Genomic DNA, 17,755 nt, shown 5'->3' on the forward strand with positions numbered 1-17,755 from the left:
AGTTGATTCGGGGCCCGGTGCGAAGTAGGAAGTGTTTCCGGGGTGGGGTGGGGGCTCATTCAGTCCGTTTACCCCTAAAGTGTGGAGTCCGGTGCGTCTGCACCAGTTGCACCCCCCTAAGGACAGCCCTGGTTGAATGTATGTTACTGATCACTGAACAAAGTCTGTGCCAATGGCGTTTGGACAGAACGTCATTAATAGGTGGGCCTGGTGAATATACGGAGGGGCCTCTGGTTTTTTAATCTTATACACCTGATTCCCAGGCTCCGTATTATAGAGCTTTCACACTGCGCGCGGATGCGGTCCGGCGATCCGTTCCATGTGCGGTGCAGTGCAGAGATCGTTTCTGCACCGAGTCTATTTCTGATGTGCTGCACGCGCTGAATTAAAGTGACAGGCTGACAGTGCATGGTTCGTGGTCTAAAATGAACACAGATTGACATGAAAATACAATAATCTCACCATAAATGCGTTTAATTAAATAAAATGCAGTAATCTCACCACAAATGCATTTAATTTAATTATACTCTTTTACACAGTCATCTTTTTTTACTTTAGGACCGGGGTAAAGCAAGGAAAAATTAAATTTACTTCAACAAGGCGACATAATGAACAACTCTCGTCTCATTCATGGTGGAGGTGAAAAAACAATTTCTTTGTGACATGCAATATTTATTGTCTTAAAACTTAAAAGCAAAAGAAAAGGCGTGATAGTCGGCTGTTTTTGTAAATTTTAAGTTTTCATTTGAAATGTTTGCGATTTTAATATAAGTACTACATGGTTAAATATTTTACCACTTGTTTGAGCAACTTAATATATAAATCTATATAAGTAGCGCTGAATAATACGTTGTTTAAATTGTGTTTAAAGGTCTATTAAAGAGTGTATGTGTACAAAGAGAATCGCAATGCTGACAAACCTTTTTTTTTTTTTTTACTTTTTTAATAAAAGTTTCTGATAACTTCTGGATTTGAAATACAAATAGTGAGTATGTGTTTGTGTTAGCCTACAGTCGTGGATCAGTCACGCACTGCACACGGAGTATGTGTGTTTCACAGTGTAACAGTGGCCTTACGCCACTTTTAAGTCAGTGCGCGCACGGAGAGCGTGTGGCCGGCCCGTGCAGAAAAAAATTCACAAGAGAACGAGCTGTGTTGCGTGATAGCATCACTGGACTGACACGTGATATGCCGACATAATATTTTTATTTTGTAGCTATTTTTCGTAGCTACTGTACTTAAATGTCCTCAGGAAACTATTAAAATTAAATTATTTATTGATTCGTTATTATTAAAATTAAAAAAATAAATTGTTTTTATTAATCTGAATGGGTGGGCCACCAGTCAATCTGGCCCACCCATTAATCCGCGCCTTTCTCCGAGAAAGTAGTTTCTTTCTTTTTTTCAGGATAAGACGACGTGGTTCTCTGCAGTTCCCTTTCGAAAGTACTCTCGTACTGCGTAAGCTAGCTTACGCTATGGGAAAAGGTCCCCTTTTCTCGAGAATATGAAGCCAAAAATTATCCTTAATTTTTAAATAATGTAAAACGCAGTGCTGCAGCACAGCAGACCTAAGCGAAGCGGCTCGCGCGCTTATTGGCTGTGCTGTGGCAACTGCAGCAACCTATGGTGAGGCGGCGGAGAGGAACGAACCAATGGGGGCGCTTCGCGCCCATTGGACGTCAGAGCGCGCCAAAATAGGCGTGGCTGGAACTATATAAGCCACCGCTTCGCCATAGGGATCAGATTTCATCTCCTTCAGCGATCTCACCTGCACTTCGCTGTCTTCTCCGGAGAAGCCTCTACACGCCGTCGAAAAGCCTCTCAGCAGGATAGCACTGCAACGCAGATCTGAGGACGTCGGCTCGTGCTTCATCTCGACGCCGCCTTCAGCACTCGCTTCCTGCTGCGCCATCCGGCGTGACTATATCCTTTATAAAGCTAGTGTGTTTGCCGCTGCATCACACTTTTTTCTCCAAAATTCGAGGCGTTGTTTCAAATGCCTCGGGCCTGCGCTTCCTGCCGAGGTCCTCTGCCCAGCGAGGACCGCCACATCCTCTGTGTCTCCTGCCTGGGCCGCGAGCATGCTGAGAACGCACTCTCCAAGGGCGGCTGCCCTGAGTGCGACAACATGGCTATATCGACCCTGCGGGCTCGATTAGCTCAAACCAGCCACGATGCTCCACCCGCTCCGCCTCTTCTCTCTCAAGTGCCGCGTAAGAAACGCCGCGATCAGAGAATGCCTGAGCACACTGCTACACGCGAGCTCACGCCGGAACACTCCCCGCGTGCCTCGCCCGCTCTCTCTCCTTCGCCTGTCCTCTTCGTGGACGAGCAGCGCCAGTCTCTGCTCACCAGCGCCCCCTTCTCCTTCGGAGCGCCTGAGGCGGAAGAGGACAGACACGACAGCCTTTCTCTCGCCGCGTCCAGTAGTGAGGAATGGTCGGGCTCCATTGAGGACCCCCCCCCCCTCTACAGCCCCCAGCTGCACCGGACAACGCGCTGATATCGACGTGGAGCTTACTCGCGTGCTTACAAGGGCTGTCAGCGACCTTCAGCTCGACTGGTCTCCTCCAGACGAGCCCGCTAAAAGCAGGCTGGACGAATGGTTCTTGCAGGGGCGCCCTTCGGCCCCTCCGCAAAGAAACGCCCCCTTCTTCCCGGAAGTTCACGATGAACTCACGAAGTCGTGGAAAGCCCCATTCTCCGCACGCTTGAAAACTTCTGTCTCGTCAGCGCTCTCCTCTGTCGACGGCGCCCGAGACCATGGTTACGAGAGCCTCCCCCCTCTCGAGGAGGCAATTGCTGCACACCTCTGCCCGCCCTCAGCCGCAGGATGGCGGTCGAAGCCTGTGCATCCATCCAAACCGTGCCGCACCACCTCAGCTCTCGCTGGCCGAGCATACACCTCCGCTGGTCAAGCTGCTTCGGCTCTACACACCATGGCTGTGCTGCAGGTTTTTCAGGCCAGACTTCTCCGTAACCTGGACGAGTCTGCCCCAGATACCTATGACTTTAAAGATCTCCGCAGCGCTACTGATCTAGCCCTGCGTGCGACAAAAAACCACAGCACAAGCGATCGGCCGAAGCATGGCAAGCCTCGCTGTTTTAGAGCGACACCTCTGGCTCACGCTCACGGAGATGAAAGACGCCGACATATCCGCCTTTCTTGACTCTCCTATCTCGCCTTCCGGCCTCTTTGGCCAGTCGGTTAAGGGTTTCGCTGAACGCTTCACTGAGGCTCAGAAGACGTCACAAGCAATGAGACACTTCCTGCCGAAACGCTCTAGCTCTGCTGCGGGACGCCGTAGAAATGCGCCGCCCCCTCAGACCTCGAAGCCATCGCAGCCAGACTTACAGTCTCGCCCAGCGACCAAAACCCAGCACCGCTCTCGCTCTACGAGCCGCAAACCGCCAGAGAGACGGGGACCTCGGCCCAGGATTGTGCTGAACCCCGAGCCTCCGAAGCCCTCCTGACCTTCGTGCTGAAAAGACCGTGGTTAAGTCCCGCTGCGGCCAGACCACCACACAAGAAACCTCACATACTTCCTCCAATCCCCTCACTAAAGGCGGTTGGAGATGTCTATACTGCAGTAAACGAGCCTGTTACAATGCACGCACGCCTGCACACAAACGCTGTTTTCACGGCGACCTCAATAAAGCACAAAAAGAGCTTTTTCTATGTAGGCAGTGTGCCCACTACACAGTACGCACCCCTACATGTATACACACTCCCCCAAGTGTCACAAAAACACACTCGGGTCCCCTTTCATGCCCACCTTCCCGCTCGCGCCGGAGGTGCTCTAAATGTAGCGCGCGTGCCCACTTCTCAGTGCGCAACCCTACAAATAAGCGCTGTCACCACAGTGTCCCAAGCACAGCATACTCGAGCTACTGGTCCCCTCATAACAGGCGCCAGTGCCCGAAGCACATTTAACCCATAGCCGCACGAGCCGCTGCATGGCAGGCCATCCCCGGCATATCAAAGTGGGTTTTGAATATAATAAAACGAGGTTACTCGCTCCAGTTCGCTCGCAGACCGCCGCGCTTTCGCGCCGTGCTCAAAACGAAAGTGAAAAGCGAAATGACACACGTCCTTCGCGCCGAACTGATAAACCTTCTTGCAATAGGGGCAATAGAAACTGTCCCCCCTGCGCAGCGCGAGTCAGGCTTTTACAGCCGCTACTTCCTCGTACCAAAAAAGGATGGCGGTCTCAGACCCATCCTAGATCTCAGACGTTTGAACAAAGCGCTTATGGCGCGATCGTTCAAAATGTTAACTACCAAACAAATACTCGCGCAAATTTGCCCGAGGGATTGGTTTTTCTCAGTGGATCTGAAAGACGCTTACTTTCACATTCAAATAGCACCTCATCACAGGCCATTCTTGAGATTCGCCTTCGAGGGGCAGACTTATCAGTACATGGTTCTTCCATTCGGCCTCTCCGTAGCGCCCCGTACGTTTACACGGAGCATGGATGCCGCTCTCGCACCCCTGAGAATGCGGGGAGTGCGAGTATTGAACTACCTCGACGACTGGCTAGTTTTAGCCCATTCCGAGGAACTACTGACGACACACAGATCCTGGATCCTCAGCCATTTAGAATGCCTGGGTCTCACGATCAACACTGTCAAGAGCGCTCTGTCTCCCAGCCAGAGGATTTCCTTTTTGGGGACATAGACTCTGTGACGTGTACAGCGCGTCTGACGTCACAGCGCGCTCTCACTATTCAGCATCTAGCCGTGTCGTTCAAAGCCGGGTCTCTTTACCCGCTCAAACGATTTCAAGAAATGCTAGGTCTGATGGCATCAGCCTCTGCGGTTCTCAAACTGGGCCTGCTGCGCATGCGCCCACTACAACGCTGGCTGAGAGACCGTGTTCCAGCGCGCGCCTGGATTTCCGGCCACGCGCGCATCAAGGTGACCCACGGCTGCATCACAGCTCTGGCCCCTTGGAAAATAGCCAACTGGTATCAGTTAGGCGTAAGCACGGGCGCTGTCTCGAAATGGAAAGTAGTCTCGACAGATGCATCCAACCTCGGTTAGGGCGCCCTGTACGAGGGCAGGTCTGCCTCCGACTGTTACACATAAACTGTCTGGAGATGATAGCGGTCGAACTATCCCTGAAAGCTTTCCTCCCATTTTTAAAGGGCCACCACGTTCTGGTCAGATCAGACAGCATGTCAGTGGTGGCCTACATAAATCGCCAGGGTGGTGTCAGGTCAAAAACCTTGCACACCCTGACCGAACGTCTTCTGACATGGGCACATTACAATCTGCGCTCGCTAAAGGCAGCGCATGTACCTGGCATCCTGAACCGGGGCCCGGACATGCTTTCCAGGGCAAATGTTCCCCCTGGGGAGTGGTCTCTTCACCCACAAACGGTTCAGTTGATGTGGAGCATCTTCGGCAGGGCAGAGGTCGACCTCTTCGCCTCAGAAGACAACGCTCATTGCCCAATATATTTTTCAAAGAGCAGGGACGCGCTGGCCCTCGATTGGCCCAGACGCCTGCTTTATGCCTTCCCACCGGTCGCGATGCTACCGCAGGTCATCGATCGGGTCAGGAAGAGCAGATGTGCTATGCTGCTAGTAGCCCCACTCTGGACGACCCAACCTTGGTTCTCCGAGCTGATGCAGCTGTCCAGTACAGCCCCATGGCCAATACCGCTGCGGAAAGATCTCCTCACGCAGCTGAAGGGCGCGCTCTGGCATCCCCACCCCGAACTTTGGGCCCTTCATGTATGGCCCCTCAACGGGTACCCGGGAACCTCCCTGAGGGAGTGTTAAAGACCATTACGGAAGCCAGAGCGCCCTCAACCAGGCGCCTTTACGTGCAGAAATGGTCAGTGTTCTCCACCTGGTGCGGGACACGGAACCTAGACCCTCACTTATGTGACGTGACGGAGATACTCTCCTTCCTACAGGAGCATTTAGATGCGGGCAGATCCCCGTCTACGCTCAAAGTGTATGTGGCAGCCATTGCAGCTTCTCATGCTCCGGTGGCCGGCCTATCACTGGGAAAAAACGAACTGGTCATTCGTTTTCTTAAGGGAGCTCATCGGATGAACCCTCCCCGACCCCCTTCAATCCCTTCCTGGGACCTGTCTACGGTCCTAGAGGCCTTAAAGGGCCCCCCTTTTGAACCGCTTCAGTCTGTCGATATGAAGCTTCTTTCGTTCAAAACCGCTTTTCTACTGGCTCTGGCCTCAGTCAAGCGAGTGGGGGATTTACATGCGCTATCTGTAAGCGCTGACTGTCTCGAGATTGGGCCTAATGACTCCAGAGTCATTCTCAGACCAAGACACGGCTATGTCCCCAAGGTGCTCTCAACACCGTTCCTCGCAAAGCGACGAAAGCAACGCGAGCTTCATCTGCCCCGTCAGGGCTCTCAAAACCTATATTGCGCGCTCCGCCTCATTCAGGAGGTCGGACCAGCTCTTCATATGCTTTGGTGGGCGCACCCGAGGTCTCGCCACCACGAAGCAGAGCCTATCGCGATGGATAGTAGACACTATCTCGCTGGCTTACAAATCTAAAGGCCTTCACTGCCCGTTCGGCATCAGAGCCCATTCCACCCGAGGTATGGCCTCATCATGGGCGTGGTCCTGCGGGATACCACTGGATGATATCTGTGCGGCGGCAGGCTGGGCCTCTCCGTCCACATTTATTAGATTCTATAATCTGCCAGTCCCTGCCCTGCAGGCCAGGGTACTTTCTATATAGACGTGCTAAGCCTTATCACGTCCCCCTTTTTTCGTTCCCTATATAAAGCTCACTAAGGTTGGCTGTTGGGACTGGGAATTCTCCTGCTATAAAGCCCCGGGCTCTCGCCTCGGGCTGTGACAGGTCGAAGTTCCCGAGCACGCACGGCGTTTTACATTGTGTTCCCATAGCGTAAGCTAGCTTACGCAGTACGAGAGTACTCTCGAAAGGGAACGTACTCGGTTACTAACGTAACCTCGGTTCCCTGAGATGAGGGAACGAGTACTGCGTAACCTGCCGTGCTATGTGCTCGGACCGGGTGATCGCTTCAGTCGATTTAAAACCTGATCCCTATGGCGAAGCGGTGGCTTATATAGTTCCAGCCACGCCTATTTTGGCGCGCTCTGACGCACTGCGTTTTACATTATTTAAAAATTAAGGATAATTTTTGGCTTCATATTCTCGAGAAAAGGGGACCTTTTCCCATAGCGTAAGCTAGCTTACACAGTACTCGTTCCCTCATCTCAGGGAACCGAGGTTACGTTAGTAACCGAGTACGTTTCCAGCTAAGCAAAGAATCCACTCCGACTTGCAGCATCACAAAAGTAGGCTACTCCTGTAAATTGGGGGGGGGGGGGGGGGGGGGTGTCATAAATGACACACTCATATTTAATATATTTCAAATCAGCAACACAATCTGAGGTGAACTGTCACATGAATGTTTTCTATGACGCTCAAATTGCGTTAAAGCATATTTTAGGTTGATACAGCTAGCACGCATGTGCAGTCTCGAGCGCATTTCATGTTTCTATGGCAATCAGTGAGGGACACTTCGACCGCCAAACCGCGTTTTACATTTTCTCCCATTTTTATAATATTATAAATGGGGTGGGGGGGGCAGAATAATTTCACATCCATTTATCAAAAATATTATTGAATATTTAATGAAAACTCATTAAAATTTGGTCACGAGACATGCTAGAAACAATTAACGTTATAGATTTGGGCCGTTTACAGTGGTTTGATTTGACATCAAATTGAATCTGTGAGAAACGTTTCAGATCGTCTAGGCACGCACAACATACACATGTCATTACTAAATAATATTATTTTACGAAATACATATAGTAAATGAAGTAAAACACTTACTTTCGGTGTTTTCCTTGTTAAAACAAACTTCCCCGTCTGCTCCGCTTCGAGTGAAAGAAAATATCTCTCAGAGGAAAGTCTAGGAGCGCATATTAATGTCGCTAAAAATCAATATGATGTTATAAAATAGATATTTTAAATTAGGTAAAACCATAAACGCTTACTTCTGGTCTTTCCTGTTTCTAAGTTAACCCGGGTCTGCACCTGGGTCTGCGCTGCACATCTGTTCAAATCTGTGAGAGACGGTTAGGATCGTTTAGCCGCGCCCAGCATTTAAATATCATCATAAAGTAAAATCATCTTATAAAATACATGTAAACGAGGTAGAACACTTATGGTGTTTTCCTTTGATAAAACCAAATTCACCATCTTCTCCCCATCGTGAGTGAAAGAAAATACCAGAACATAAATATCGCTATAAATCAATATGTTATTAAACACACATATTTTAAATGAGATAAAAACACTTACTTTCAGAAAATAAATGACGACCTCGTCTGTTCCGTTTCGCGAGCGAAAGGAAATGTTGCTGAGAAAAGTTTATGCGCACACAGAAAATAAATGTCATTGTAAAACGATATGATATTACAAAACCCATTTTATGATTAAGATATTTCACCGTATTCCGTCCTCATATGAGCCGCGTCGTGAGCAAAGTATATGACTCAACAGTGTTAATAAAGGTAACTCTGCGTATTTACACCGCCAGAGGGGGCTGTTTACACTAGCTAGTGTTAAAGGGTTAGTTCACCCAGATAGCAAAATTATGTAATTAATAACTTACCCTCATGTTGTTTCAAACCCGTAAGACCTCCGTTTATCTTCAGAACACAGTTTAAGATATTTTAGATTTAGTCCGAGAGCTCTCAGTTAGAGGTCTTCACAGTGCACCCGAGACCCGTCGACCCGGGACCCGTACGGGTTCGGGTCTATATTTTAAATCATCAGCCGGGTCCGGGTCGGATCCGAATCTATTACCTCGGGTCCCGGGTCTGTTTAACATTGTGTGTAATACCCGTGCGATCGTAGTCATCAGACTCGGAGAACACCTGGCCGTGATCAAAGACTGCTTGTGTTTTTTGTAACTTGCAACTTGTAAAATTAGGAAAAGAAAAGAGTGAGCCAAAAAAGTGATCGCTCTCTCTCTCTCTCTCTCTGCTTTTAAAAGCAGAGCTCGCAGACTCAGAGTTAATACAAGTGCACGCACGGTATTAATGCTTGCAGACTTGACACACTCATATTTAATATATTTCAAATCAGCAACACAATCTGAGGTGAACTGTCACATGAATGTTTTCTATGACGCTCAAATTGCGTTAAAGCATATTTTAGGTTGATACAGCTAGCACGCATGTGCAGTCTCGAGCGCATTTCATGTTTCTATGGCAATCAGTGAGGGACACTTCGACCGCCAAACCGCGTTTTACATTTTCTCCCATTTTTATAATATTATAAATGAACCATTTAATCTTAAAGTTTTAGTGGTCAGATTCAGACTCGATGCAGAGCAGAGAGCACAGAGATGATAGCAAATAAATAACGTCAGCGGCCATGGCATTGCACGAGCGATCGTTATTATAGTTCAAAAGGGCAAACAGTCTAAGTTATTATGTGAATTAACTCGAGTCAGAATGTACATGTGCACAGTAGCATTTGTCATCCGTCACTGTGACATCAAGAGGACTTTTGAAGCTGAAATAATGAGTGGATTCAGCTTGGACTTGGAATAACGAGAGGAATAACATGGATAACTTTCTTGTCGGAGGATTGTAACGTTAATGCATCACAGACAGTCAGGTACAAGGAAGAGAAACTACGGCTCTTTAAATTAGGTAAGACAAAAAGCAGTATTTTTCGCAACATGTTTATTGACTTGTAATAGCAATTTAAGGTGGAATATGTGACAGTCGGGTCTGTGTCTTCCCGGCGGGTTCGGGTCCAGATTTCAAATAATATACGGGTCTGGGTCGGGTCCGGGTAGGCATTTCTCGGATCTACACGGGTCCGGGTCCAGCTTTCGAAATATTAGACGGGTCCGGGTCGGTTCGGTGTAGTACATTACGGGTCTCTTTCGGGTTCGGGCACGAATTTTTGGACCCGTGAAGACCTCTACTCTCAGTCCCTCCATTGAAGCTGTGTGTACGGTATACTGTCCATGTCCAGAAAGGTAATAAAAACATCATCAAGTGAGTGACGTGACATTCAGCCAAGTATGGTGACCCATACTCAGAATTTGTGCTCTGCATTTAACCCATCCGAAGTGCACACACACGGAGCAGTGAACACACACACGGAGCAGTGAACACACACACACACACTGTGAACACACACCCGGAATTAGTCAATCAAAGTAGTCCATATGACATCAGAGGGTCAGTTAGAATTTTTTGAAGCATCAAAAATACATTTTGGTCCAAAAAGAGCAAAAACGACGATTTTATTCAGCATCGTCTTCTCTTCCGTGTTTGTTGTGTGAGAGAGTTCAAAACAAAGCAGTCTGGAGATGAGCCAGAAAAGAAGAATCGAGGAGCAGATGTTACTGCGCATGTGTGATTCAGCGTGAAGCAGACTGACACACAGAGCGCATGAACCGAACTGATTCTTTTGGTGATTGATTCTGAACTGATTCTGTGCTAGTGTTATGAGCGCGGGTAAACCGAAGGCTTGAATCAAGGGCAATCATCGCCAATGACGCCATTATGTCGAGCGCAAAAGAACCAGTGAACCGTTTTCTTCAACCGGTTTATTGAATCGAACTGTCCGAAAGAACTACTGGTGATCCGAAAACCGATGCAACCAGTTCTTCACTCGTGAACGAGTCAGTCTTTTGTTCTATATCTGGCTCGGCTCGGTGTTCATCTTCAGTTCTCTCTTCACAGCAGTTCAGTCAGTGTACTGTTTGAGTAAATGAATTACTTCGGGATATTGGTTTGTTTTAACTCAGAGGGAGTGTCGGCCACATTAAAAAAGTTAACAGCTTAAGTAATTTGTGGATTAATGCGTATTAGAGATGCGAACCGTTTAAAACGATTCAGTTCGATTTGGTGAACTGAATGATTCGTTCACGAATCGGATATCACAAACTGCTTTGTTTTGAATTCTCTCACACAACAGACACGGAAGAGAAGACAATGCTGAATAAAGTCGTAGTTTTTGCTATTTTTGGACCAAAATGTATTTTCGATGCTTCAAAATATTCTAACTGACCCTCTGATGTCACATGGACTACTTTGATGATGTTTTTCTTACCTTTCTGGAAATGGACAGTAGACCGTACACACAGCTTCAATGGAGGGACTGAGAGCTCTCGGACTAAATCTAAAATATCTTAAACTGTGTTCAGAAGATAAACGGAGGTCTTACGGGTTTGGACAACATGAGAGTAAGTTATTAATTACATAATTTTGCTATCTGGGTGAATTAACCCTTTAATCCTCTAAAATTCAACACCCCAACTTTAACACTTTACTCTAAAAGTCCCCAACACTAGGATTTCAACACTAGATAATTTGCTGTGTAGTCCGTTACTGATTCTAAATTACATGACAAAAATTGTAGTTAGTAACGTAATCCATTAAATTACACATTTTAGGTAATTGAATCAGTTTATTTTAACATAAACTGTTCATCAAATTAATTTAAATAGAATAATATTGTTCCATATTGATATTAAAATACAAGGAAAATATATTCCATTTGTTGTTATTAATAACATAAAGTGAATTAAGCATTAAATTATGTCAAGGTTTCCCAAACTCAGGTTCGTGAAGGAACTGCCGAGGGCTTTGTTAGTTTAATGAAAAGCTAACAATTAATTATGTCATAAAAATCTAAAATAAAAATATATATTTTTAAACTATCAAAGTAAAGCACTTACAAAATGTCATGTAGGCATTTTAGAAAGAAACATTTAAAAGATTTAGGGAGAATCAATAAATTATTTATTGCTATTGTATAAATATAGTATTTCAAGTAATCAATAAAAAAAAGTAACTGTAGTCTGATTATGAGTATTTTAAAATAGACTTGCATGACTGTTCTTAACACACTTAAGTACACTTTTAATATGTGCACTTTGTAATAATGTCAAACTAAAAGTTGTATTTTAAAATATATTCCAAATTTATTATGTTTAGTCATGTTTTAACGTGCACTTATTTCCATGTGTTGACTAACATACAAAAGCACTTATTACTCACTATCATAATTTTAACTGTAGTGTATTATTTGATATTTCATTTCAAGTTAAAATATTTTAAATTTAATTCATTGAAACTTCATCATTACAAATGTGTTATAACAAATATATTTAAATACATAAAATACAAGTTTCAATAGAAATTACATTAAAGTATATTTTAGTTTACCATAAATTCTTGTCAGTAGTTCAGCAGCACACTTAAGTTATATTTCAAAGACTAAAGAAATTATTTTGAAATTGCATATAAAGATGTCTTTATATGCAATTTCATAATAACTTCTTTAGTATACTTAAGTCCTACTTAAGTTGGCCCAAAAACACTTTTAAGCACTTGCATTTAATAGTAATTTAAACTGTAATACATTTTAATTAAATTGCAGATTACATGCAAATGAGTGTCATTTGATTCACACTTAAGTATGTTCTTTTTAAGGATAAGTACTCCTTTTTTTAAAAGCATACTAAAGTGTACTTCTTTTTCACAAGGTTTACTCTGTTTTGTAGCCTTATTTTTCATTAACTGAGAGCTTTAACTTTATATTTTTTCCACTTAAACTGTAAAAGGACTATAAGCTGTAAGCTGCTGTTTTGTTTAATCAAGTCCTTAAGCAGCTGAACAGCGTCTGTGTTTCAGCTCAGTGTGTCAGTGGTCTGTTATCTCCACATCTCTCCTCTCCTGCTTTATCTCAGCGTCTCTGTTGGACAGCGCTGAGCCTCAGACCTCACGTAGGCCGAGCAGAGCAGCAGATCACTTTTCACCCTCACACAGACCTGAAAGAAGACTGCGCTGTTTATCAAGATTAGTGACAAAGGCCAGCTGGATGCACAGAACACCAAAAAATCCACCGCAAATATGACTGCATTTAAAGGAAATATTCAAATCTACAGTGAAGCACATGGAAAATTAGATATTTATAGATAGTATTCTCGTCTGTTTGTCATACCAAACTATATGCACTCTTTAAATAAATAAATAAATAAATAAACACAAATGTATAATAATTATTTTACTTAATTAAATTAAATTAATTAAATGCAAAAAAAGTTATATATTTTATTTTTATTTTTGGTTTTATTTAAATTTTAGTTATCTATATTAATTTTGTGTTTTCTAAATTTTTTTCAAATGTCCATATAGATATTTAAAGTTAGTATTCAGGTGTAGTTGTCGTTCCAAACTAATATGTATGTTCACAATCAGTCAATCAATCAATCAATCAATAAATGTGTGAGAATTATTTTAATAAATGGAATCAATAAATGCAAAAATAAGTATATATATATATATATATATATATATATACTTCTATATATAATATAGATAACTAAAATTTAAATAAAACCAAAAATAAAAATAAAATATATAACTTTTTTTGCATTTAATTAATTTCATTTAATTAATTAAAATAATTATTTTACATTTGTGTTTATTTATTTATTTATTTATTTAATAAACAAATATTTTGAATTGGTTTATATTTTTATATATATATATATATATATATTATTATTTTTTTTTTTTTTTTTGGACATAAATTTGATCTAAATAAAATTTAGATTTTTTTTGGAGGGGGGGCAATTAACTGCAATAACATTATATTCATTTAATTTAATTTTTAATTCAAGTAACAGACATGTTTCTTAATGGTTTTAGATTAAGTTTGTTAAAGTACCCAGGCATAATATGCTGAAAACTATTATTTTAACTGTATTGTGGATTTATTTCACTCTGTGTTTCCATGTTTATGGTCTATGAAGTGCAGACGCTGTGTCCAGCCGCACACAGACTATCCCAGAGGATTTTGGGACACGCTGCACTGGAGACGGAGGCTTGGCGGGCAGCACGTAGCTGCAGTATTTTTACTCCCCACTGACAGGAGGACAAACAGGGCTGGGCATATTTGGTATTCACTCCTTCTCTTCAGTCCCAGAGGGATCTGTACTGCAGATCCCAGCCAACACAGAGACCCGAGCACAGTTCAGAAGTGTTTAGAAGTTCGACTCTTTAAGCAGCAGTCTATTTCACCGTCTGGGAAAAAATAGGAATGAAAATATTCCACATAGTGACTCTGATGTAGTCCAGGAAATGAAGAGAAACACTTGTTATGGTGATAAAAACATTGGTTTATACCATTAGCTGTTGAATCCATTCAATAGAAAACCATTTAAAGGTTTGTTTCTCATGGTATGCAATTTAAATGTGGCCCAAAAATGTCTTTAGAAGATGTTCACAGTTAATGCATGCAGCATGTTTCGTTTGCAGATGCTACTTAGTTTGATATTTTGATTCCTACTGAAAAATATAATAATTATAATAATAATAATAAATAAATAAATAACTACTTCAAAGTTTCACTTTTATTTAAATATTTCTTGTTGTTTCTTATTGATGATTTTTTGAATTTACTAGCAATTTCTGACTTAAAAATTCCATGTCCATAATTCCACAGCTATTATTATTATTATTATTATTATTACAGTGTAATGCAGTTAAATGCATACTGCACATTTTAAGTGTTGATTTTGGGACAACTATACTTGTAATCTCTGTTGAGATGTTTGAACTGGATAAAAAAAAATATAAGAAACTTCTATAACATGCACTCAGATGTCCTTTCTTGATTCCCTTTTTATGGCCAAAATGTGTTGCTATGGAGATGAAGCTGACATGTGATGCTGCTGCTTTATCAAAAAAAGAAACCAAGCCCAGAATAGAAGGGGACGAAAATAAATATGAAAAAGCCCTCTAAAGGATTTTACTGAAAAATAAATAAACAAGTACTGTGCACCACAGTATAGTTATTCTTTATTTTTTATTTTTTATCTTTCATGCTCATCGAGGCTGTATTTGAAAAAAAAAAATACAGTTCAAATTCAATCAGAATTTGTTTAAAATGTAATTTATTCCTGTGATCCTTCAGAAATCATTCTAATATGATGATTTGTTGCTAAAGAAGCATTTCTTGTTGTCATCAATGCTGAAAACAAAATGGGACCTTTTTGTCATGATCTTTGATGATTTGATCATGATTTTCATAATCATGATTTGAAACAGAAATCTTTTATAATATTATACATTTCTTTACTGTCACTTTTGGTCAACTTAATCCATTGTTACCGAATAAACAAAATGTCTTTAAATCTAAAAAATAAAATACAAATCTTACTGAATCCAAACTTTTGAAAAGTACCCTACATATATATAATGAATGGGATATAAAGGCCTTTGTATATAAATGAGATTATATGCCCCATTTTAACTGCACAAACTACATTATATAAACCATAAACATGACATGTTGATACAGTTTCTGTATCTTGATGTGTTGAATGGCATATTCATATCTATGCACCACCCCACATCCCCTTTGTCATTCAAAGTTTTACACAATGGTGTCCTGATGAAGCCACAGCGCTCTGTTTATCTTCTGCATTGAGATGACAGAACGTCAGCCGCGAGCCGAGCCGAGCCTCCCCTGTCCTCCCGTATCCCATCAGCCCCGCAGCTGGTATCCGGTTCATATGGCAGCACAGGACATGAGGGCAGATCCCAATCACCGCACACATCTGATAGGATTGTGTGCATATAAAGACACGTGATCCGTACTCTGAAACACTTTCTGTATGAATCAGCTGTCCACAAAAGATAAACCACAGACCTCAGGGCAGATTATTGTTCAGGCAGGATAGATAATATGACCTTATACAATACAGTGTGTGACGGGGAAGTCCAGTCAGAGCCGCGCATCATCTAAAATGATCTCTGGTATAGGTTATACTCATGGGAAGAACAGTGACTCCCACATTACTTACAGCAGTTTTTTTAAAAAGTGTTTAAACAATATTTAATGTTCCCACATCTTTTCCCACAAACAGTTTAAAAGTAACTAAAAAACAAAATAGATAGATAGATCCTTTATAGATACTGCATTGGCAAAAAGCAATTTACTGAATTATTTAGACTAGCTTATGTAAGAAAGGCTTCCAGTGGGGTCTGTGTTCAGAGACAATCAGTTGTCTATAAACACAGTATTAAGCTCAGCTTGGCACGGAGTCATGAAGAGACATGCTCTGTTGGGACGCGCCAAACATTACTCATCCTCTCTCTGTCTCTTTCAAAAGTAGCGTTGGTCCTGGTTTAAGGTGACTGTCTGCAGCCCCGTGTGTGTCCAGATCTTTGTTGGTGGGGTTCAAACGTCTGAGACCACATAGAAAAGTACTGCTCTCAGATCTGGACCCCACTGCCACGAAGCCATTCAATATCTCCATGACTACTACATTTTGGGAGCCTAATAAAAGAATAGTTTATGCTCCAGTATAAAGAGAGCTGCCTGATAAGAAAGGGTGCAGAATGAAATATTAAGAGAGCGAGAGAGAGTTGAGAAAGCATCTGCTGTGGGTGACTGTAGGTGGTGTTGATGATGACCACCTTCACCCTCTCCTATCCTGCTCACCGTTTCTGTCATTCGAATCCTAGTGAAAACACTCGAGATCAATACAAAGCCCAACAGGCACGTGTAGCTTTCCTATTATTACTCCAACAATGGCCTCTCTTGAGAATCAGCTGCTCAATGTTGCAAACATTCTACATGTACTGGATAATAGTAAGTGATTTTGTGCCTGACCGAGAGAAAGAGAGAGGTTTGGGGGTAATTCAAACAAATGCACCCGTGTGGGAGCGACACAGAGCATGTGAATCAGTGTGATGTAAGTGTGTTGAGAGAGTAGGAGGACAGACCTCCACCGCCGCTCATTCACAGCACGAGCCTGCGCTCTCAATCTGTGCACTTAAACAAATGTGTTACAAACAACCACAGGGCCATGCACATGTGATTCTTGAACATATTAAACACTAGCATGTTTTTCTAAATCCATATTTTTTAAAGGGATAGTTCAACAAAAATGTTAATTCTGTCATTAATTACTCACCCTCATGTCGTTCCAAATCCGTAAGACTTTTGTTCATCTTCGAAACACAGAGTAAAATATTTTTTGATGCATCCCTAGAGCTCTCTGACCAAGGCTCTCTGATCAAGCCTCAGAAAGGTAACAATGTATGCAATGTATGTACACAGGTACGTTGTTTACATTCAGATCAAAGCGTAAACAATGTAAACAGCGTATCTGTTCATGGTGCTGCTGACACAGAACAACAAACATATGTTTACATATGTGATGCTCTCCAAAATGGCGCTATAGGGTGACACAGAGGAGACGAATTGTTGAATAAAGTCATTGTTTTTGTTTTCTTTCCCCCCAAAAGAGTATTCTCATAGCTTTGTAAAATTATGGTTGAACCGCTGATGTCACGTGGATTATTTTAACGATGTCCTTGCTACATTTCTGGACCTTGATCATGGTAGTATCCTTGCTGTCTATGGAGGGTCAGAGAGCTCCCGGATTTCATCAAAAAATATCTTTATTTGTGTTTCGAAGATAAACAAACGTCCTACGGGTTTGGAACGACATGAGGGTGAGTAATTGGTCCCATTTTATATTAGGTGGCCTTAACTACTATGTATTTACATAAAAAAATAGGTGCAATGTACTTGTGTTCATATTGTCTTGCAAACCACTTTTGCTGCTATCGAGGGGGGATACAGGTAAGGTTTGGTGGTTTGGGTAGGATTAAGGTGCAAGGGATGTGTAATTATAAATGTAATTACAGAAATGAGATGTAATTACATGCAGGTATTTTTAT

This window comes from Carassius carassius, chromosome 8, assembly GCF_963082965.1.
Source record: "Carassius carassius chromosome 8, fCarCar2.1, whole genome shotgun sequence".
Taxonomy (NCBI): Eukaryota; Metazoa; Chordata; class Actinopteri; order Cypriniformes; family Cyprinidae; genus Carassius; species Carassius carassius.